Raw genomic sequence first — 25,371 nt, 5'->3', positions numbered from 1 at the left:
CCATTTATAGAAGAGGACTGTGGAAGGTACTCGCCTGGAAAGAAGAAATCAGTTCAGTGTTAGGTTAAGTTCAAGATGCCTATTAGACTTCCCAGTGGAAATATCCGGAGAAGGCAATGGCACCCCACTCCAGTACTTTTGCCTGCAAAATCCCATGGACGGAGGAGCCTGGTAGGCTATCGTCCATGGGGTCGCTAGAGTCAGACGCGACTAAGCGACTTCACTTTCACTTTTCACTTTCATGCATTGGAGAAGGAAATGGCAACCCACTCCAGTGTTCTTGCATGACAATCAAAGGGACGGGGGAGCCTGGTGGGCTGCCGTCTATGGGGTCGCACAGAGTCGGACACGACTGATGCGACTTAGCAGCAGCGGAAATATCAAACCGGCAGTTACATACCTAAGTGCAGAATTCAACAGAGTGTGAGCCATGGGGGTTACAGATGAAGAGTGAGAACTCCCAGAGAAGAAAGGCTAGTGAAGCCAGACACCAGTGGAGATCACCAAGAGAGGTGGTGTGTGCAGCCTGAGCCCAGGGCAGGAAGTGGAGATAACTGTCAAAATGGAGACTGAGAAGGAGGGGCTGGTGGCATGAGCAGAGAAGAGAGAGATTGGTGTTTGGAAGCCAAATTTTTAAAAAACTACTTCAAGAAGCAGAAAAGTGGCCAACGTATCAAATATGGCCAAAAGATCATGAAAGGTGACTTTGGGAACAAAAGATGCTCAAGATAAGAAAGGTCACAGATGAAGAATCCAAGGCTCACCATCTCAGTGTGCGATCCATGCGATTCCCACAACATCCTTCCTTCTTCTAACAAGAACAAACACACTGGCCTGCTTCTGCCCGGGCGCCTTCGCCTGAGAGCAAAGACCTGTATCTTTAGGCAGTCTTTGTCCTTCCTTAGTAACACCTCCCTCTTCTAAGTGCCACCTCTGGCAATAGGGCCATTGGAGTTCCAATCACCCAGCCTTAAAACTCTGAATCACCTTTGCCTCTTTTCTCCAGATCTTTTCTTCTTTCTTTTTGAATGAAGAGTGAATGAATATAAACCTACTTACAATAACATGTAGGGGCACCGAGAGCAGCGGTGTGTGCTTTTGAAGGAGGTCATTATCTTTGTTATCTCCACCGTAGTTTGGCCTCAGGTCAAATGACAGGGAGGGAACACAGCCCCACCCATCAATAGAAAATTGGATTACAGATTTGCTGAGCATGGCCCCGACCCTCAGAACAAGACCCAGTTTCCCTCTCAGTCAGTCTTCTCCCATCAGGAAGCTTCTATAAGCCTCTTATCCTTCTCCATTAGAGGGCAGACAGAATGAAAACCACAATCACAGAAAACTAACCTATCTGATCACACTGACCACAGCCTTGTCTAACTCAAAGAAACTATGAGCCATGCCGCGTAGGGCCACACAACATGGACGGGTCACGGTGGAGAGTTCTGACAAAACGTGGTCCACTGGAGAAGGGAATGGCAAACCACTTCAGTATTCTTGCCTTGAGAACCCCATGAACAGTATGAAAAAGCAAAAAGATAGGACACTGAAAGAGGAACTCCCTAGTATACTACTGGAGATCAGTGGAGAAATAACTCCGGAAAAAATGAAGAGATGGAGCCAAAGCAAAACCACCACCCAGTTGTGGATGCGACTAGTGATGGAAGTAAAATCCGATGCTGTAAAGAGCGATATTGCATAGGAACCTGGAATGTTAGGCCCATGGATCAAGGAAAATTGGAAGTGGTCAAACTAGAGATGGCAAGAGTGAACATCAACATTTTAGGAATCAGAGAACTAAAATGGACTGGAATGGGTGAATTTAACCCCGATGACCATTATATCTACTACTGTGGGCAAGAATCCCTTAGAAGAAATGGAGTAGCCATCACAGTCAACAAGAGTCCAAAATGCAGTTCTTGGATGCAATCTCAAAAACGACAAAATGATCTCTGTTTGTTTCCAAGGCAAACCATTCAATATCACAGCAATCCAAGTCTATGCCCTGACGAGTAATGCTGAAGAAGCTGAGGTTGAACAGCTCTATGAAGACCTAGAAGACCTTCTAGAACTAACACCCCAAAAAGATGTCCTTTTCATTATAGGGGACTGGAATGCAGAAGTAGGAAGTCAAGAGATACCTGGAGTAACAGGCAAATTTGGCCTTGGAGTACAAAATGAAGCAGGGCAAAGGCTAACAGAGTTTTGCCAAGAGAATGCACTGGTCATAGCAAACACCCTCTTCCAACAACACAAGAGGAGACTCTACACATGGACATCACCAGATGTTCAATACTGAAATCAGATTGATTATATTCTCTGCAGCCAAAGATAGAAAAGCTCTATACAGTCAGCAAAAACAAGACCGGGAGTTGACTGTGGCTCAGATCATGAACTCCTTATTGCCACATTCAGACTTAAATTGAAGAAAGTAGGGAAAATCACTAGACTATTCAGGTATGACCTAAATTAAATCCCTTATGATTATACAGTGGAAGTGAGAAATAGATTCGAGGAATTAGATCTGATAGAGTGCCTGAAGAACTATAGACAGAGGTTCATGACATTGTACAGGGGGCAGTGATCAAGACCATTCCCAAGAAAAAGAAATGCAAAAAGGCAAAACGGTTGTCTGAGGAAGCCTTGCAAATAGCTGTGAAAAGAAGAGAAGGGAAAGGCAAAAGAGAAAAGGAAAGATATACCCATTTGAATGCAGAGTTCCAAAGAATAGCAAGGAGAGATAACAAAGCCTTCCTCAGTGATCAGTGCAAAGAAATAGAGGAAAACAATAGAATGGAAAAGACTAGAGATCGCTTCAGGAAAATCGGAGATACCAAGGGAACATTTCATGCAAAGATGGGCACAATAAAGGACAGAAATGGTATGGACCTAACAGAAGCAGAAGATATAAAGAAGAGGTGGCAAGAATACACAGAAGAACTATACAAAAGAGATATTCATGACCCAGATAATCACGATGGTGTGATCACTCACCTAGAGCCAGACATCCTGGAATGTGAAGTCAAGTGGGCCTTAGAAAGCATCACTACGAACAAAGCTAGTGGAGATGATGGAATTCCAGTGGAGCTATTTAAAATCCTAAAAGATGATGCTGTGAAAGTGCTGCAGTCATACGCCCCCAAATTTGGAAAACTCAGCAGTGGCCACAGGACTGGAAAAGGTCAGTTTTCATTCCAATCCCAAAGAAAGGCAATGCCAAAGAATGCACAAAACTGCACAATTGCACTTATCTCACATGATAGCAAAGTAACACTCAAAATTCTCCAAGCCAGGCTTCAACAGTATATGAACCATGAACTTCCAGATGTTCAAGCTGGTTTTAGAAAAGGTAGAGAAATCAGAGATCAAATTGCCAACATCCGTTGGATCACTGAAAAAGCAAGAGAGTTCCAGAAAAACATCTACTTCTGCTTTATTGACTACACCAAAGCCTTTGACTGTGTGGATCACCAACAAACTGTGGGAAATTCTTAAAGAGATGGGAATACCAGAGCACCTTACCTGCCTCCTGAGAAAACTGTATGCAGGTCAAGAAGCAACAGAACTGGACATGGAACAACAGACTGGTTCCAAATAGGAAAAGGAGTATGTCAAGGCTATATATTGTCACCCTGCTTATTTAACTTACATGCAGAGTACATCATGAGAAATGCTGGACTAGATGAAGCACAAGCTAGAATTAAGACTGCTGGGAGAAATATCAATAACCTCAGATATGCAGATGACACCACCCTTATGGCAGAAAGCGAAGAACTAAAGAACCTCTGGATGAAAGTGAAAGAGAGTGAAAAAGTTGGCTTAAAACTCAACATTCAGAAAACGAAGACCACGGCATCCGGTCCCATCACTTCATGGCAAATAGATGGGGAAACAGTGACAGACTTTATTTTTTTTGGGCTCCAAAATCACTGCAGATGGTGACTGCAGCCATGAAATTAAGAGACACTTGCTCCTTGGAAGAAAAGTTATGACCAACCTAGACAGCATATTCAAAAGCAGAGACATTACTTTGCCAACGAAGTCTCGTCTAATCAAAGCTATATAGAGTAGTCACATATAGATGTGAGAGTTGGACTATGAAGAAAGTTGAGCGCTGAAGAATTGATGCTTTTGAACTGTGGTGTTGGAGAAGACTCTTGAGAGGTCCTTGGACTGCAAGGAGATCCAACCAGTGGGAAATCAGTCTTGAATATTCATTGGAAGGACTGATGCTGAAGCTGAAACTCCAATACTCTGGCCAGCTGATGAGAAGAACTGACTCATTGGAAAAGACTCCGATGCTGGGAAAGACTGAAGGAGGGAGGAGAAGGGGACAACAGAGGATGAGATGTTTGGATGGCATCACCAACTCAATGGACATGAATTTGAGTACACTCCAGGAGTTGGTGATGGACAGGGAGGCCTGGTGTGCTGCAGTCCATGGGGTCACAAAGAGTCGGACACGACTGAGCCACTGAACTGAACAATAAAATGTATAAGATGCACAGTTCAACAAGTAATTAAAGAACTACCACCCACAAAGGACTAAAGGGATCAGGGCCTAACAGTGGACCTCAGGGTGTATGAGGCAGGAGGCGGGAGCAGGAATGGGGAACAGAAGGTGATAGGAGAAGTCGCTAAGGAAGGTGAGCAGACTTAGGCAGGTTTCCAGGGGGAACACAGGCCCACTTGTGTCCTCTTCACTAGGACCTCCTTCCCAGAACCCCTTCTCTTTGTTAACGGCAGGTCTCCCCAGAATAGATGTCCTGGTGGTCCAGGAACATATTATTACCTGGTGACTGAGTGCCAATACACTCTCAGAACAAGGAAAGCAATGCTCCTACTACGGTTAGCCTATGCAGAATACTGTGTTCATGTTTGGGTCTCTTATTTTATGAGGCAAACTGAGAAGAGAACTACCAAGATCTTGTAAGATGTATAAACTATGGCACATGAGGAGGAAATGGAGGCTAGAGACGTTGAGCCAGAAGAGAAACCTGGGCCAGGGTGAGCAGGACAGAGGCCTTCAAATCTCTGAAATGGAAAGCAAGCCTTTGGTTCTGTGCCTCCTCACCTGAGCACCTCCTCAACCAACTCACACCTTACTCACCACAAGGCTAGGAGATCATCAGCAACGCCTAGATGACAGGGACCTCTGTGTTCCTCATCTTTGTATCATTCTTCATCCACAGGCCCCACCAAATCTAGCACAATACCTAACACCCCCCACCACCCCCCCCACCAAGACACAAAGGTAATACTTACTAAACCCTATCATTCTACAACTCAAAAGTGCTCACTTCCCTTCAATGACTGAATTTAAAAGAAAATGGCTTCGAGTAGGGTTCAAAGGCCATCAAGAACCTGGTCCTTAACTGCCCTGTCTTTCCCTCTTTTGGTCTCCAACATACGCCTCTTAGGGCTTCCCTGGTGGCTCAGATGGTAAAGAGTCCACCTGCAGTGTGGGAGACCTGGATTCGACCCCTGGGTTGGGAAGATCCTCTGGAGGAGGGCATGGCAGCCCACTCTAGTGTTCTTGCCTGGAGAATCCCATGGACAGAAGAGCCTGGCGGGCTACAGTCCATGGGGTTGCAGAGTCGGACACAACTGAGTGACTAAGCACACATACTCCTCTTATGTTCTTCCCCAGACGATCAAATGACTTGATTTTCTCCAACCGTAACCTCCATGGTTTTATTCATCCCACAGAACAAGTAGCAAGGAATCTCTCTCTCCTCAGGGGAAGGGACCAAAGATCACAGTGGGCCAACCCCTGCACGCACAACCCCCCGGGACTGCCCCGACCTGGGCCATGCTGTGTCATATCACAGCCGCACCTCACTCCCGCCAAAGCCACACCTGGGCTGTGGGAACGCCTGTGTCTCTACACCCGGAGTACATTTTTTTAAAAAACTTTTTATTTTATATTGGAGTATAGCCAATTAACAATGCTATGGGTAGTTTCAGATGCCCAGCAAAGCAACTCAGCCAAACATATACATGTATCCATTCTCCCCCAAACTCCCCTCCCATCCAGGCTGCCACACTCATATTGGTCTTAACAGTAGATACGTCCTTATCCTACCCCTCTCCCTCAACCAGCACAAAATCAAAAGAAAAAGAAACCCTGAATTACAAGCTATATTACACAAAACAGCTAATTTCTCACAGATTTTCATAATGAATGCATGGATGAATTCTTACACATGCCTTGTAGATCTTCTACTGACTTATACGGTGACAGATCTATTATTATAACATGAGTAAAATGGTAAGATTTGTTTAAGGAGAAAGAAGCAACACAATTTCACTTAGGGAGCTACTACCTTGCTATTTCTGTCCTCTTTAAAGACAAAATGAAGAAAAAAACCCCAAAACTTCATTTCTTTTTAAAGTCTTACTTTACCTTACCATCCCCACCAGAGCTAAGTGCATTTTTTCCAACTGAATTTTCCCACCGTAAAATACACCAGAAAAAATGTGACACAGATCTTAAAATAGTCCTATATAAATAATACAGGAATATATATATAGAAGCACTTGCTGTATATAGAAATCACTGGTTTTAAGTGATGATAACTGTTGCTATTCCAGGAGACAAAAGCTCCCTTTCACCAAAAGTTCAACTACTTTTAAAAATTCCAGTATCCACCCAGTTAAGTGGCTGGCTGAGCTCTCCCTAGCAGGACAGCTTCTCCACCGCAGGTGTGTTGGGGTCCCTCCACCCCCGACAATCTCACTCCCAGTTAGGTCACGTCTGCCAGGAGCTGACTGGGGTGAAATATGGAATCATGGTTTCCTAAACACTTGAATTTATGGGGGTGAGGGCAGGAGTTGATTTGATGCAGACAGTATTTCTTAATCGGGCTGTTTCCTGGGTAGAACCCTAAATTTATCTACTAACTTAGATTATAACAGCTTTCAGGGAACAGATCCTGCTGTTCATAGGCCAAACTCTGAAAGAAAGATGGCAATCACTTGCTGAGGTGCTCAGCCTCTAAGGCACTTAAAAAAAAAAAAAAGCAAAGCCTACACCTTCACTAAAGGTGACCAGAGAGTCCTGGGCAGAGCGCACGGAGCCCCCAGGAGTCAGATCACTTAGGCCTGTTACCAGGGCCTGGCCCAATGATAAGGGCTTTCTTGGTGGTTCAGTGGTAAAGAATCGGCCTGCCAAGGCAGGAGATATGAGTTCCATCTCTGGGTTGGGAAGATCCCCTGGAGAAGGAAATGGCAGCCCACTCCAGTATTCCTGCCTAAGAAATCCCATGGACAAGAGTCTGCTAGGCTACGTGAGTCGGACATGTAAGTCATGTCCTACGTAAGTTGTAAGTTATGAATCTTACAAAAGTCACGAGTTGGACACGACTTAGTGACTAAAGAACAACAACCGCCCCAATGCTGGTCCCTGGAGGTTACCTGATTTGTCTGAGCCTTCTTTCTGTTTGCTATAAATACCTGTTTCTTAACATTTAAACTGAGTTTGGTCCCCACCTTCCCATTTCTTAACTGTAGTTTCCTATTCTATATCCCTAAAATAGAAATACCTGAAAGACATTTCAAGTAGAAAATATCTTTTAAGACAATCCATGAATTACATTTGTAGTTATCTTTATAAGTTACTATTGAATTATTTTTGACTGATGGAATTTCACTTCTCCACAAAAATCTGATATAGTTGGATCAGAAATATACACTGAGAAATTCCAATCCACATGATTCTCAGATTTTGACAGCTGTATCAGTTGAGATTTGGGGAAGGTGTGGCTGCGATCAAGGACATCAATATCTACATCTAGAAAAGTTTCTGAAATACATGAAAACTATAGATAGTTGCCTGGCAGAGAGGCACACAAATATTCACTAAATGAGTGAATCCACACATTTACCTAAATCCTTCAAACAGTTTTATTTTCAATCTATACAACTTTCTGGGCTAAGATGGTATTTGTCCCACAACTACCTCCCTCCTGCACATTTTCAATGTTTCCTCTTGATTTACACTTTAAGTTTGTTATTGTTCGGTTGCCAAGTCATGTCCAACTCCTTCTCGACCCCATGGGCTGTAGCCCACCAAGCTCCTCTGTCCATGGGGTTTTTCAGGCAAGAATACTGGAGTAGATTGCCATTTCCTTCTCCAGGGGATCTTCCCAACCCAGAGATCATACCCACTTATGCACTGGCAGGCAGATTCTTTACCACTGAGCCATATGTAATTTATTCAAGCATAGGACTAAGATATATAGATGATTACCTCCTGAAGAAAACATGAATATTTTTTAAAAATGGATTAAAAAATAATTAATCATATTATAAAAGGATTGCTTTATAAAATGGGTTTTTTTTTTAAATTTATTTTTGGCTGTGCCAAGTCTTGGTTGTGGCACATAGGACCCAGCTCTCCTGACTAGGGGTCAAACCCGGGTTCCCTGCATTAGGAATGTGGGGTCTTAGCCACCAGACCACATGCGAGGTCTCTAGAATGGATGATTTTTCAATTAGAATTTTAGTTTGAAATAACTGTGCATTCTTATACAGCGGTGAAAGATCTCATGTGTTTTCACCCAGGACACCACATACACTCTTGCCCATCAGTTTCCGCCACCAAGAATATCTTGTGAAGCCAAGCTGTGTGGCAGCACAACATTACGACCAGGACACTGACCCTGATACACATACAGAGCATTTCTATCAGCACCAGGACCCCGCGTTGTCCTTTCACGGCCTCATTCGCTGCTCTTCCCACTCCCCAGAACAGATCATTTTAATAGCTTCTCTGATAAAGTCAGTGCTTGGTTTTCCACTGGCAGTTGGCTCTTGAGCTTTAGCTTTTAAGTTTAAACAAATATTTAAAAACTCACAAAATAGCAATCAGTAGGGAAACATTTTTCAGTCAACAAAACCCTGTTTTATGTGCAACTTTTGAAAACTCAAGAGTGGGGTTTGGTGTCGACAAGATTAACTAACCAGGCTCCCGATGGTGGAGGTACTTGGCAGGCAGTGCTACAGCTGTGGGTGCTCAGAGAGGACTGCTTGTAGAGAGCAGCGGACACCAGCCCTGATTTCATGAATGCTGCAGAAGCACCTGTGTGGCAGTTATTTCTCAGGCAGCTCCTCTGGCTTCTCTGAATGGGATGGATTTTTGCTGTGTCCATTTGGCTAGGTAACTGCCCTCAACAATTCACTTAAACATGAATCCAGGCGCTGATGTGAAGGGATTTTGCAGATGCAGTCAAAGTCTCTTTAAGGGTTGCCGTCCTCGGTGGGACTGACTCAATGTGCTGACAGCCTTAGAAGCAGGGCGAAGGCTTTCTGAGGGAGAGATGACCTTCCACCTGCTGAAAACCGCTGCAGACCGTGCCCGTGGGGTTTCCACCTGCTGGGATCCTCCCTTCCTGACAGCCTGCCCTACCAACTCTAGACTTTCTTAGACAGCCTCCACAATTCCATAAGCCTGCTCCTTATAAGAAATTCCTTAACGCATGTGGGTGTCTGTCTTCTACTGGTTCTGCCTGTTGAACCATGATCGACCTAACTCAGGACCCACCAAGGGATTTAGAAAGCAGATACCAAAAGAAAACTAGGATTATAGACTAAATTGTCTTTCCCAAACCCAAGACAATGAATGACTAATTATCTAGGAAGATAATATGTACTTATATATATACTAAACGCCAGAGAGATTTGCTGAATGAACTTCCTGGTAGAATAGCAAGTGAAGTAACCACTAGAAACAAAATATTAACTTAAACTGAAGTTGTATTCAAAAGACAAGAAACCAAATCATTATGAAAACAATACTGTAATGCAATTATCCTTCAATTAAAAACACATACATTAAAAAAAAAAGCCAAATCATTTGTTTCAAATCATCTGCGTGGACTGCCCTATTAAGGAGAGCCCTGTGGTTCTCCCACCTAACTTAGGGTTCCAGGCCACAAATAATGGATGGCCTTGCATTCCCACACCACCATCAGCTGTTTGCTCTCTTTTGCTTGTTCTTCAGTCTTGCTGCCAGATACATTAGCCAGAAACCCAAAGTGGGGCAATTAATATAAGATTTCGGTTACTCTGTGACTTGCTTAAAGGCCCGTCCAAATGATTTGTGAGAAAAATCTTATGAACCAACAGAACAGAAACTGTAGAGTTTTTTCCATTATTCTCCTCTCCCAGAGTATTTAAAGACTTGGACTTTCCCATCTTTAGGGGAAATATTTTCTTATAAATAGTGAGGCATGCCGGGCATCTCCACTTCATCTTTTTTGGTGGTCTGTACCACTCACTGCACACTCACTGGAATGTTTTCCTAGTAAGTGATCAGCAATGGAAAACGTGGCTAAGACAAAGGATGGCTTTCGGGATGAGATGATGGGAACCTTCCCGTCTTTCCCAAGAGATAAGCAGTTCTTCTATAGAACCAAGGGGCTTATTTTAGAATCAATGAGTCTATTTCTGTCGTTTCCTTCAGACTTGTAGCTTTCCTAAGTATGATAAATGAGGAATGACTGTGTTAGTGAGTTAACAGCCCAAAAGATGAGTAATTGCCCAACATATCCAATAATAGGAGATTCAAAAACCAGAAATATATTTCCGTTGCTAAGGTAAGACCAACTGTGCTTTAATTCTTCTCTTCCTTGTGACTTAGTCTTTGGATCAGCAACATTCAGAACTTTGTGCTGCAGTGCAGAACTCTCAATATTGACTGAACTAATTTCTTGGATGACTTTTACAACATAAGGAGGCAAGATCAGTAGTTATATAAAAGACATAAAAACATGGTTCTTTTGTGATACAGTGAATAAAAATTACCTAAGTCCAGATGATGTGCTAAAAAATACTACAGACCCAACTACCTCATACATTTGCCTTAGAAGCAGGCATTTTAAGGAGAGAGGTGAGGTCATCACTTCTTTTAAAACCTGCTTAAAGGGAAAACTAAAGGCTGGTTTTATTCAGAAAAACCTTATCCCCTTTTCTTATTCAAGTCTCCTCTTTTCAGAAGTCCTTTCTGATGACCTCGAATTGTAATGAGGAAATGGAATTGCTATTATAAATTTGCTAATTATGTATTATCATATCATTAATAATCACGATATGAAGGAAAAGGCCTAGCAAAACTGTCCAAATATCACTGAGTCCTGATGTTGCAAGGAAAAATGAAAAGTCGAGTTCAAATTCTCATCCAGTGCCATTAAGCTCATCTGCAAATTTTGTGCAAACAATAAACTTAAAAAAATACAAAATGGGGCAAAAATACTGCGTATTTTTCTTGGTGATTCATCATCATCACAGAAAAGAGATAAAACTAGACGACTTTAAAAACCAAACCTTTTCTAAAATTCTTTCACAATTCCTCTCACCATTTCCATTATCTATCTTCCCCACCAAGTATCTCTTAAAAATACAACAGAGATAAAAGAAGTTTTTGTATTTCTATAAGGAAAAACATCCAACAACAGAGAACCAACCCTGATTAAATAAATTCTCATAAATCCATATAATGGACTACTACGCAGTCATTAAACAAGATTAAATAGGTCTACTTAACTGTTAAAGAAAAGTTACCCAAAATAAAGGAAAATAAAAACAGGAAAAAACAGGACTATTTTACATAGTATAATCTTATTTGTATAAATTGTATATGTATAGGAAAATTCTGGCAAGGAATAGTTGGTTAGTGGATACTTAGTCTTATCCAAAATGTCTATGAGATTCCCTTGAAATTCAGTCTTGTCCCAAATCACGTGTCATGGTCCAAAAATGCTCAGGACATTTTGGACAGGACCAAATGTCCTGCAAGGGAACTAGTTCACAGTAGCACGTTGGGGGAAATTTTTAATAGCCACGACAAGGTTGAGTTCTACAAGTAGAAATTCTGATAAAGTCTATTTTGTGTGATTGTCATCAAGAAGTAAAACAGAATGGAGATTTATAACGACATGCCCTGTATTAGCATATGTAATTCTAACAACAGAGAAAGTTTGACCATGAATGAATGAGAACAGAATCCTCTGTCAACGTTAGATGGCTCTTAAGCATCACTTCAAAATCCTCTTGGCCCACTGCTTACCCCTTCCATCCCTTCCACTGCCACAGTGACCAGTTCCACACAGGCTCAGACTGGTTTCACACCCATGTAACCAGTGCAAGCAGTTTTCAGGTGCGAGGTCGTGTTGGACTCTTTTGTGACCCAGTGGACTGTAGCCTGCCAACGCTCCTCCGTCCATGGGATTTCCCAGGCAAGAATACTGGAGTGGATTGCCATTTCCTTCTCCAGGGGGATCTTTCTGACTCAGGGATGGAACCTGTGGCCTCTGCATTGGCAGGGGCATTCTTTACCACTGAGCCACCAGGGCAGCCCAGTACAAGCAGACGTCACCTCATATACAGCTCACAGCATAGCTCATTGCGTCTCTCACCTCTGCTTTGGGACTTCTGTACAGAGAAGGAATTCATGCCCATGGGAGAATACGTCCCCCTCTGTACTCAAGCACAGTCCTGAGAGCATCTCACAATGCTCCTTTATAAGTCCCAGGTAGGACAGAACACCTGCTACCTGTAGTCAAAAGCCAACAGACTATCACATCCTTTCTTCCCATTTCACTTCCCTTGTTCTGAACTCCTGCACCCTGGGATCCCATTCCAAATACACCTCCCAGCATGCAAGCCTTTGTATCAGGCAGATGTTCAGGCTATAACTTCATCAGAAGTTTTTCTACTAATCAGTTTCTGGCTTTGTACATTTCATCCTCTTCTATTTCCATGATTCCAGTGCCAGAGGTGTAAAGATACATTCATATCTCAATATAGTTACAAAGCTGGTTATGCAGCTTTGTATCACAATACCAGGTGAGCTGGCACAGTGCAGGAGAACTTCTCAAAGTCATTCCTACATTGGGATGGCCAGTAATAACTACACACTGAAGTGCCTGCAAACCCAAATTAAATGCATTTCAGGCTCAGCTTCTCCACAGCTAGAGTCCAAAAAACACCCGCGACATTCCAACATTACCAGAGATAGAAAGAGTGAAAGAGGGTAATTAAAAATGCCAAGAGAGGATTTTAGACCAACTGCAGTAATATCTGGATTTTTCAAATTTCACAAAAACACATGACTATGTAAACACATTTGCTAGAGCCCTTCCTGAAGCCTGTGCATATGAGAAGCATATACGTTTAATTAGCTTTATGGTAAATCTACCTTCACTATGTACTAATCAAGTAAGTGTAACAAAAGTAGACAGAACACAAAGATTGAAAAGGATCAAATCTATGCCCTACCACCATCCCCAGTCTAATCTTCTCTCCTAAACTTCAGGCATAAAAATATTCCAACTGCCAACCTGATCCTCTTCACTTGTCCCATGAGCATCTCAAGGCTCAACACGCCCCACACTATCATTTTTTCTACCAAACCTGTTCCTCCACTTTTACTCCTCTTGCTGACTAATGGTACCAGTATGTATCATGTGTGGAATTGTGGGAGTCATCTTAGATTCCTCCTTTTTCTCTAGTTTCATAGCAGGTGACCCTGCTATGACAAACTGGTCACCAAACACTGTGTCAAGCTGTAAACTGAAGACCACCTCCTAAATATCTATTGGATCTAATAGCCATTGGATCTGCCCCATATTCTCCATTCCTATCATCAGCTCACTTTTAGTTACAGGTCCTCAATATTTCTGTTCTGAACTGTAACAACCTTCTAACTTCTCTTTCTAACTTTACTGTAATCTCCCCATCTCCCTGATGCCATAGTAATCTTTCTAAAAAGCAAATCTGAACATGTTATACTACTGCTTAAAACTCTCTAATAGCTTCCCATTGTTGCTAAGTCGCTTCAGTCATGTCTGACTCTGTGCGACCCCATAGACGGCAGCCTCCTGGCTCCCCCGTCCCTGGGATTCTCCAGGCAAGAACACTGGAGTGGGTTGCCATTTCCTTCTCCAATGCATGAAAGTGAAAAGCCAAAGTGAAGTCGCTCAGTCGTGTCCGACTCTTAGCGACCCCATGGACTGCAGCCTACCAGGCTCCTCCGTCCATGGGATTTTCCAGGCAAGAGTACTGAAGTGGGGTGCCATTGCCTTCACTTGGGATAATCTAAATGCTTCAGTATGACCTACAAAGCTATCATGACACGATCCCTATCTCTTTCTTTAGTCTCATCTCCTATTTCTTTGGTCATTCAATGTTAGAACACATTCTGCCACTCTCCAAACTAGACATGCTATTTTATAGTTTCTTCTGCCAAGAACCTAGACAGCATATTAAAAAGCAGAGACATCACTTTGCTGACAAAAGTCCATATAGTCAGAGTTATAGTTTTTCCAGTAGTCATGTACGGATGCGAGAGCTGGCCCATAAAGATGGCTGAGCACCGAAGAATTGATGCTTTCAAACTGTGGTGTTGGACAAGACTCCCGAGAGTCCCTTGGACAGCAAGGAGATCAAACAAGTCAATCCTAAAGGAAATCAACCCTGAATATTCACTGGAAGGACAGCTGAAGCTCCAATACTTTGGCCACCTGATGGGAAGAGCTGACTTGTTAGAAAAGACCCTGATGCTGGGAAAGATTAAGGGCAGGAGGAGAAGGGGATGCCAGAGGATGAGATGGTTGGATGGCATCACCGACCCAATGGACATGGGTTTGAGCAAACTTTGGGAAACAGTGAAGGACAGGGGAGCGTGATGTGCTGCAGTCCATGGGGTCACAAAGAGTTGGGCACAACTTAGTGACCGAACAACAACTGGCAAGAACACCCTCCTCCCCTTTGTTCTTATTCTCCTCAAGGATGCAACCCAAGTATCCCTCATCCTGGAAGTCTTCGTCACGTCACCTATGCCAGTTGGGTTTGATGTCCTGTCTCTGCACTTCCACAGAGCCTTCATTAGTTCCATCAGAGACTTCTTATCCTGTATTATAATTTGCTCCCTTCTCTACTAGACTGTGAGATTCTTGAAGGCAAGCGCTCTCTTTTATATCTAAAGTCTCGGAGGCTAGCACGGTACTAGGTATATAGCACTGTCAATAAATGCGGAATACATGGCTCAAATTAATCATAAGAAAATAAGAAGGAAGATGAAGATCGGGGAGCGGGGGGGAACAGTATCATCCTTGCAAGCTCGTGTTATAAGAAGAGATTGTTTTTTTTTCCTGGGACACAATACAGTAAATGAGGCCAATCAGTGACTGCCGGTTGATTGTAATTGTAGCTACGATTTCCCAGAAGAGTGACCAACTATTGTTACCTAATCTAAGGCCTGGGACATAGAAGACTCTCATTTCTTATTTAATTTAATTGTACTGATTTTATTATTTCAGCTCCTATTGGCACCAACTTCGAGAAAAGTTACAATAGAGTTTGTCCCCAGTTGAAGCCAGCTTGAAAAACAAGTACAAATCAAACCCTGTGCTCCTTCCTGTTGAGTTTGAGAATATCTTCAAAGAATTTTCATTGTCTTCTTAAACACACAACATGAATTCAGCCTGGAAACTGAGACTCCAAATTTTGAAACATGATGGTTTGTCAAATAAGAGAGAGAGAGAGAAAGGCACTTAGCTTACCAAATGAATGAATGAATGTTCAAAAGAGGTCAACGATCATTCATTTACGTAAAAATCCTCAAACACCTTTTGAGGTATCTGCCCCTCAGTCAAGACAACAACCTGTCTTAAGTTCTCTGGGAGTAGGTACTACAACTGCCTGAAAAGAACATCACCTTGGTTCCTGACAACATTCAGAAAATCTAGGTCATCCATCGCCACTAATCCCTCACCAAAAAAGTCAGTTTTAGAGCTCAAATATGTGTGCTGGGACCCCAGAGAATACTGTCAGTGATGACTAAGGGCTTAAACTAGACAAATCTGGGTTTGAACACTCTGGTTCTGCTACACACTTAGCTGTATGACCAAAGACAAGTCATTTACCCTCTCTTGGCCTCTGACTTTAATCATCTGTGAAACAGAGATAAATCCTAGGCTTCCTATGAAAACTGAAGAAGTTCAGAATTTAACACAGGGCCTGGCACATAGCAAGTAATGCAATAAACGACAATGAGTATATTCTTGATGAACTTTCTGTTGGTTCTGAAACCTAATAATCATCTCAAAGGAATATGTATAATACGTTTAGTATCTATAGAAGCAAGATCTTGGAATCATTGGGAAAATTCAGCTATAAGCTGCTGCTTTTAAAATAGAGGCTATGGGCTTCTATGAAAAAGCATAATTAACATCCTGTGAGCATTCAGTCCTAGGCAGCCTTGTTTTAAAGTTCTTCAGCACAGCAACTCCACATATTGTTCACTCTGTTTCTCAAAACCAAAACTTTGCCTCTGAGTGGATTCAAATGGATTGTGGAGATCGTCCTCCATCCCCTCTCACCTCTAGAAGTGGTTGCTCCCGCTTACTGGATGGGGCAGTGGGGAGGGCGGCCCATGAAGGAAGCTTGTACAGCCATTGCCTTTGTCATATTTCCTCTGTGAAGAAACAGAAGACTTCAGTTCCTGGGATTGGTTAAGCCCTAGAACAGAGAACTAAGGAACTACTTTGTATTCTCCTACGAATCTCATCTCTTTGTGTATAGCGCCATAGAAGCAGAATTGTTACACATTTTTGCATCTTGATCAGGAAACTGGAATGAAAATGAACACAGGTAGCCTGCCGTACACCATAAATGGAAGCTGGCACAGAGCAGAGAAAGACTCAAAGACTGAGGGAATGTGAAGAGGAAAAGCCAGTGAAAGAATAAATTATACGCAACGACCATGCCAAGCCTGACGTTTGCAAAACACTGTGAAGGTTACTATATTTAAGATCAGCGTTGACTTGAGGTCAATGTGGTCTCCTCTGGCGCTGGTTAAGGATTCATTCGACAAATATTTTTATCGCGCACTCATTACCTGCTGGACTAAGCTTTAGGGTTAAAATAAACACATGAAAATAAGACTAGTCTTCACTGTCAAGGAGCTAGAAATCTAGTGTAAAAGACAAGTAAAGATTATAACATGGTAGACTCTCTCAAGGGACATCCATGTGACAGCGTGCTGATTAACTGACATGTTCATTCTCCCTGTGGAACACACTGACTGAGGTCTATAGGACACTGGAAGCTTTTGGCTAGTAAAACTACTATCCAGTACTCTGCATAATCTACTCCCATATATTAAGTAGAATGTTTATCAAGAATTGGTTAGTTTTGTTTTCAAACCTAGTTATACCATCTGCGCTTGATGCTACAAATTAAATGTTATAGAAACTGATGATAATAAAAAGAAATTGCTGTTTCTATGGAAACAACAGACTGGTTCCAAATAGGAAAAGGAGTACATCAAGGCTGTATATCATCACCCTGTTTATTTAACTTATATGCAGACTACATCATGAGAAATGCTGGACTGGAAGAAACACAAGCTGGAATCAAGATTACCAGGAGAAATATCAATAACCTCAGATATGCAGATGACACCACCCTTATGGCAGAAAGTGAAAAGGAACTCAAAAGCCTCATGATGAAAGTGAAAGTGGAGAGTGGAAAAGTTGGCTTAAAGCTCAACATTCAGAAAACGAAGATCATGGCATCCGGTCCCATCACTTCATGGGGAATAGATGCGGAAACAGTGGAAACAGTGTCAGACTTTATTTTTCTGGGCTCCAAAATCACTGCAGATGGTGACTGCAGCCATGAAATTAAAAGATGCTTACTCCTTGGAAGGAAAGTTATGACCAACCTAGATAGCATATTCAAAAGCAGAGACATTACTTTGCCAACAAAGGTCTGTCTAGTCAAGGCTATGGTTTTTCCTGTGGTCATGTATGGATGTGAGAATTGGACTGTGAAGAAGGCTGAGCGCCGAAGAATTGATGCTTTTGAACTGTGGTGCTGGAGAAGACTCTTGAGAGTCCCTTGGACTGCAAGGAGATCCAACCAGTCCATTCTGTAGGAGATCAGCCCTGAGATTTCTTTGGAAGGACTGATGCTGAAGCTGAAACTCCAGTACTTTGGCCACCTCATTCGAAGAACTGACTCATTGGAAAAGACTCTGATGCTGGGAGGGATTGGGGGCAAGAGGAGAAGGGGACGACAGAGGATGAGATGGCTGGATGGCATCACTGACTCGATGGATGTGGGTCTGAGTGAACTCCGGGAGTTGGTGATGGACAGGGAGGCCTGGCGTGCTGTGATTCATGGGGTCTCAAAGAGTCGGACACGACTGAGCGACTGATCTTATCTGATGGAAACTATGATGAAGCCTCTGGAAGGAATCAGCAAAAGCTAGTTGCTTAATCACACACACACACAGACACGTCAAAAACTGATACTGAATTAGAAGTGGGCAAGAGAATCATAAAAAGTGAGGGGGGAAAATCTTTAACAACTCTTTAATTTGTACTATTTGTTTAAAAATCCTTTGTAGGGATTTCCCTGGCGGTCCAGTGGTTAAGAACCCACCTTGCAATGCAAAGGACACCGGTTTGATCCCTGATCTGGGAAGATTCCACATGCCCGTGCACCACAACTGCCGAGCCTGTGCTGTGGAGCCCACACACCCCAGAGCCCATGCTATACAACGAGAGAAGCCACTGCCACTAGAGAGGAGCCCCCACTCTCTGCAACTAGAGAAAAGCCCACACACAGCAGGGAAGACCCAGAGCAGCCAATAATAACTTTTTTTTTAAGCCATAACATAATATAATAAAAGTTGCTCAGTCGCAGTCGACTCTTTGCGACCCCACGGACAGTCCATGGAATTCTCCAGGCCAGAATACTGGAGTGGGTAGCCTTTCCCTTCTCCAGGGGATCTTCCCAACCCAGGGATCGAACCCAGGTCTCCCACACTGCAGGCAGATTCTTTAGTAACTGAGCTATGAGAGAGGCCCTTTAAAAGCCATAATTAAATGGAAAAAATCCTTTGTATTGTTTGTTCCACTTAAACAGAAAACTCCAATTTAGAGAACGGAGAGAAAATATAGATGTTGGATGAGTTCATCCAATTATTACAGGGAACACAAATCAGCCCACATTCAAAGAAAGGGCCTTGATTCTGTACAAGAAGAATGACAATAATATTTTCCATTGCCTGTTGATATCATACTGACTCAAGCAAAGAACATAAATGACTGCTAAACACTAGAGCAAAGGGTGGTGGAGAAAATAATTTTCACATGGTGCTGAAGTATCACTCCATGAACTACTGTGGTAATTCGTGGAAGGGGAGAACACATGTTTACAATGGAGGCAACTGGTAGTTGCCACCTTAATCAAGTGACTCAACATCAGTAACAGTGAAGATCAGACTAGGTGCCCCCTGATGTGATGTGTTGTTAAGTACATACAGCTCATTAAAATATTATTGCCAAAGGTTGCTTAAGAATTTGAATTTAATTTCCAGTATATAGGCACTATAGGAGATCAAAAAAATTAGTTAAATGATGAGAAAACCATAGAAGCCCCAAATATAGAATACTCCATGAAAGAACCAGCTTGGTTTCTTTAAAAAGTCAATGCCATTATTAATTTTGTTTGGTATCATTACAACACCAGTTTGGTTACCTAAGAAAATGTTATTTTTTAGAGTTCAAGGGGATAAAATGACATGTCTTGAATTTGTTTTTAAAATATGCCAGCAAAGAAAAAAGATGAGGAAAGGTAAATATGGAAACATGTCGACAATTACTGAATCAATGGACATACTGGGGTTTATTGCCTATTTTCACTACTTTCGTATGTATGTTCGGAGAAGGCAATGGCACCCCACTCCAGTACTCCTGCCTGGAGAATCCCATGGATGGAGGAGCCTGGTGGGCTGCAGTCCATGGGGTCGCTGAGGGTCGGACACGACTGAGCGACTTCACTTCACTTCCAAACACCAAAAACAGAAAACATTCAATGTCATGAAAAAACTGAGGAGGGGATTATTCTGGTTTAAAAGATACATAACAACCAAACACAATGCACAAACCTTGACTGAATCCATGTTAGAAAAAAACAACTGTATATGACATTTTGGGAAAATAGAAAATCTGAATATGGACAGGGAGTAAATGATTTGGGGAACAATAAATTTTCTTAGTTATAATGGAATGCGGATGATGTACAAGAAGTAATGCTGGGTCAGCTCTCACGACAGCTGCAATTTACTTTCAAATGGTTCAGGGAAAATCATTAAGAACTATCAAATCTAGAAGACAGGTATATGAACATTAATTATACTAGCTGTTCAACTTCTCTGTATTTTTGAACATTTTCATAATAAGGTTTTAGCAGTTTGTCAAACACTTGCAAATGTTTTTTTCAAAATAATATATTTAAGATGCATATATAATTTTTTAAATTCTACACTTCAGCTAATTTTGTTATTCAGTGAACTGAAAGAGGGAGAGGATCCAGACAGTGGGGCACTGATACATGTTTAACAAGTTCTCTGGGGAATGCAGCCCTGGTTTGTAGCATTCACCAGTTTTCATGGTATGAATATCCCTACCATGACCGATTTCAAATTACTAACATCTCTTCCCAACTCTGTGTTCAGTGACATGAGTACAACTGGTCTTTCAAGACACAGCCAGTTCGAACACATCACTGAATCCATATCATAACAGAAGGATGCCAGCTGTAATAGGAGAGAGAGAAAAGATGGTTTGCAGAAAACAAAGAACCAAAGGTCATCAGCTGACAAGGGGTGAGGCAGGGGAGAAGGGTTTGAACACAGAAGACAAAGTATTAAATTATCTATAAATATTCAGCACAGTGCTTGGTATACAGTAATCACTAACTTACTAAGCACTTCCTACAATTGGACTATACAGAAAGCTGAGCACCAAAGACTTGATGCTTTTAAACTGTGGTGTTGGAGAAGACTCTTGAGAGTCCCTTGGACTGCAAGGAGATCCAAGCAGTCCATCTTAAGGGAGATCAGTCCTGGAAGTTCATTGGAAGGACTGATGCTGAAGCTGAAACTCCAATACTTTGGCCACCTGATATGAAGAGTTGACTCATTTGAAAAGACCTTGATGCTGGGAAAGACTGAAGGTGGGAGGAGAAGGGGATGACAGAGGATGAGATGGTTGGATGGCATCACTGACTCAATGGACATGAATTTGAGTAAATTCCAAGAGCTGGTGATGGACAGGGAGGCCTGGTATGCTGCAGCCCATGAGGTCATGAAAGTCGGACATGACTGAGCAACTGGACTGACTATTACCATTTTCTAGCCTGATTCATAATCTAAAAGGTCATCTTATCCTTTTAAGACGGCATTTGACGGTTGCTTCTAAGGAAGGGAACTGAATGGCTGGGCAACTCGCCATCAGGAGTGGGAAGAAGCCACTTCACTGCTCTCAGCCTTTTGAATTTTCAAAAATGTGAATGTACTATAAATATTCAAAATATAAATGAAACTGAAATTTCTAAATCTTAGGACATGGGTCTCTTGAAAGAGCTCTTTTCTCACCATAACCTCCTAATCTGACATCTATGCAGTCATGCATTTATTCCCATCATTCCTAATACAAGAATTTAAAAATCAATAGCCAACAGGGACCTCCTTGGCGCTCCCAGTGCAAAGGGCATGGGTTTTATCCCTGGTCGGGGAAGTAAGATCCCAACATGGTCAGAAAATAAAAATAAAGAATCAACGACAATAAACTAGTACCAAAAAAAAAGTTCCAAATCATCATGCCCGGCTGACAGGGTAGAGGTTGTAGTTTAACAAGTTTATTCACATGTGGAAAAGTTAGAATCTTGGCTGCCTCAGTACCCATGATAAGATTCACACGAAGCCTTCAGTCACTCAGAATGCCACACTTCACTCCAAAATACAGTCATGCAACAAATATTCACTGAGCACTTTCTATGTCTTTGGGTCTGGGAACACACATGAACAGAATTCTCTCCAACTCTAAGGAGTTCTAATTTGGCTTTGGAAAATTTCCTTTGCGAGGAATTTATCTAATCTTAGGCAACTATCTTTAGGCCGAAATTACTATTTATAATTATGAACAGCAGAAGCAACTCTTACTTAGAGGACAAATATTTTCTCATAAATTTGCTAGAAAACACATTTTGTTAAATGAATCCTGGTTTTTAAACCATAAATTAGAGGTGTATTCTTCTCAGGGGAAAAGGCCACAGGAAAAGGAGTACATTAATGTGATCCCTGGACTTAACCACTTAATCTAACTCTCTTGTAGGACTCCATGCGTCCCCTGGCAGGAGCCAAATGAAGTAGCAGAAGTCAAAAGAGAATTGCAATCCTGAAGTAAAATAACCCCCCAGCAGGCCAAAGTCAAGCGGGAGCCCCAGAACTCTGTAATTCTGACAAGACCATACCAGGTCTCCCCTTCAAAACCCATAGCTTCTCTGCCAATGTCTACCTTGGGATAATCATGACTAATTTCATCATGCCCTTGACACCATTCACAAGAAGCCAGGACTGCCAGGCCTTCCTTATTTTTTGCCAGCCTCAAGTGGTTTCCTCACAGGCATGTATTCAATAGTACTCTACTATAGACTCAGGAGAACCCCTTGCAGATCTGTGCAACTCTCTCTTCTCCAGTATTCTCTGAATTCCAGGCTCTTTAACCTCCTTGAATTCTCAACATTGTCTCAACTCAAGGAGACTGCAGGCTCTGTTTAGGTTGGCCCTTCTTAAATCATAACCTCCATATAGGTAGAAAGCTGGTGCAATCATAAGCCAGAAAGCTGGCTCATCTTCTGTCAAGATCGTCTTCCGATACTACCTGTTGTCCAACATCTGAAAACCACTATATGTATCAGTTCAGCTCAGTCATGTCCAGATCTTTGCGACCCATTGACTGCAGCATGCCAGGCCTCCCTGTCCATCACCAACTCCCGGAATTCACTCAAACTCGTCCATTGAGTCGGTGATGCCATCCAACCAACTCATCCTCTGTCATCCCCTTCTCCTCCCGCCTTCAATCTTTCTCAGCATCAGGGTCTTTTCAAATGAGTCAGCTCTTCTCATCAGGTGGCCAAAGTACTGGAGTTTCAACTTCAGTCCTTCCAGTGAATATTCAGGACTGATTTCCTTTAGCATGGACTGGTTGGATCTCCTTGCAGTCCAAGGGACTCTCAAGAGTCTTCTCCAACACCATAGTTCAAAAGCATAAATTCTTTGGCGCTCAGCTTTCTTTATAGGCCACCTCTTACATCCATACATGACTACTGGGAAAACCATAGCCTTGACTAGACGGACCTTTGTTGGCAAAGTAATGTCTCTGTTTTTTAATATGCTGTCTAGGTTGCATATCTGTTTACTTATTTAAGGAAGGAGGGTAAATCTGGCCCCTATTACTCCACAGCGGCACAAATGGAAGCCTCTTCTCTGTTTACTAACTTAGTCACTTTCTTCCACGGTCACTCCCTTGACCTTGTCATTTACAATTACTGCAACCCCTCATTATCTCAATTCCAAACATCTACTCCCCAACCACCACCACCTCTCTCTCTCTTTTTTTTAGGACAGTCCTGCTAGTACAATCCCAGCAATCCTTTGCCTCACTTTCAATCCACTGTTTCCACCACCTTCACTTGTCCTTTTTCTCCTCCTAATCAAGCTCTACATCATTTCACTGTCAATCATTTAAACTAGATCCTCAATTCCCTGGGCCCTCTCACTTCATCTTATTTGCTTGGCTACATAACAACCCAATTTAAACCCAACTAATTATCTAAGGAATAGTACACATTTTCTGTTTTTATCTTATTTATTGTCTTCTATTCCATAGAAGGACAGCTCCGTGAAGGCAGGGACTCTCATTTGCTTTTTTACTACTTTTGTATTCCCAGAGCTGAAAACAGTCCCCAGTAAATGGATGATACTCAATTATTTCATGACTGGTTTAAATAATAAAATCCAATGTTCAAAGTAAGTATTCAAGTGAAAACACCAAAAGTGAAAAGCAACACTGTCTAGAATATCTAACTGCTTCCTGCTGTAAAACAGATCATTAAAAAAGAAGCAGGTAATGTGTATATATTCAGTCCTTTTTTTATAACCTCTTTAATGATTTTTTTGTAATGTTATATACATGGTTCTAATAAGATGGAAAACTATAGTAGGCTCCCAAAAGAAACTTGGAGATCTCACAGACATGTTAATGAAACTCACACTAACACAAAAGCTGTGACAAAAACCGCAGGCAACAGAAAACAGCCATGTTTCAGCTGGAAAGAGATGCCTATGGTAGGTCCTAAGCAAGTGGCATAGAAAACACTGGAAGGGGACAGGCTTCTCCACGTGTGTTTCTCTGTGTTGTTCATGCCTCTTGGCCCCCACTGCTCACAACGCTCTTGCCCAGCTGGTCTGACAGCAGGATCAGGGTGGTATGCTTAAGTAGGCTGGGTTAAATAGAGGTACAAGCAGCTGTAAAGCCCTAAGTATATCTTCCTCTTTTACCCTCCTTCCCAGCCAGAGTGAGATAAGGACTGTCATCAAAGGAAGCTCTCAGAGGCATAAGCCAGTGCCTCTGTGTTGTTCACAGTCCAGGGACCCATCAAGAGATGACAGCCAGAAAAAACGGACTCACAGAGAAGACAGATGAGCTCATCTCAGGGGCACAGCTGCCACAGAAAAGAACAAAATTAAAGCAGTTATATCAAATAAAAGCAAGTTAATAGATCAGTATGTAAAAAAATAAATTAGTAAATATCTTCCAAGAAGGACCATACGTAACTGGAAACATGCAGTAAGAACAAAGTGGAAGCGTTAGTTGCTCAGTTGTGTCCGACTCTTTGCAACCCCAAGGACTGTAGCTCGCCAAGCTCCCCTGTCCACAGAATTCTCCAGACAAGCATACTGGAGTGGGTTGCCATTTCCTACTCCAGGGGATCTTCCCAACCCAGGGACTGAAGCCAGGTCTCCGGCATTGTAGGCAGATTCTTTACTGTCTAAGCCACCAGTAAGAACAAGAAGTTTTAAAATAAACACCAACTAAAGTTAATGGTGTGAAAATTTAAGAGCCAGGATAATAAAGAACCCAACAGCTGGGCTCAAGAGCCAAAGATCAGGTTAAGAAACTCTTAGAAGATATTAGGAAGGGGAAAAAAGAGGAAAATAAATAGCGAGAGGTACAGGACGGAAGTGGAAGTGTCAATATATCTATATAATGAGGCCCAGAGGAAAGGAAAGCTGTTTCTCCTAGCAAAACAGAAGGACAAAATTTTGAATAAGAAATAACTCAGGGTTCCCAGCTCTAATAAAAGATGTGAGACCTCAGACTGAAAAACAAAAAACAAACAAACAAAAAAACATAAAAAGGATAAGGGGGGCGGGGGGTGGGATTTATCACCAGTCACAGTATAATGACTTCCCTTGTGGGAACTCATTATAATGCTTTCCTTGTGACTCAG

General features: G+C 42.2%; 1 protein-coding gene across 3 annotated transcripts in view; it reads right to left on the bottom strand.

The window, feature by feature from the left end:
* CNNM2 (cyclin and CBS domain divalent metal cation transport mediator 2) overlaps positions 1-25,371 on the bottom strand; it is a 185,179-nt gene that overhangs the window by 43,629 nt on the left and 116,179 nt on the right. Inside the window, exon 2 of one of the 3 annotated variants that reach the window (XR_009733800.1) lies at positions 16,383-16,477. The exons of the other annotated variants lie outside the window; for them this stretch is intronic. The gene's annotated coding sequence lies outside the window, so the exon portion shown is untranslated. The remainder of the gene's footprint in view (positions 1-16,382; positions 16,478-25,371) is intronic. 3 annotated transcript variants of the gene reach the window in all.

Source organism: Bos javanicus, chromosome 26 (assembly GCF_032452875.1).
Source record: "Bos javanicus breed banteng chromosome 26, ARS-OSU_banteng_1.0, whole genome shotgun sequence".
Taxonomy (NCBI): Eukaryota; Metazoa; Chordata; class Mammalia; order Artiodactyla; family Bovidae; genus Bos; species Bos javanicus.
Note: the sequence above shows the minus strand (reverse complement) of the source record. Positions and strands in the feature narration are given on the sequence as shown.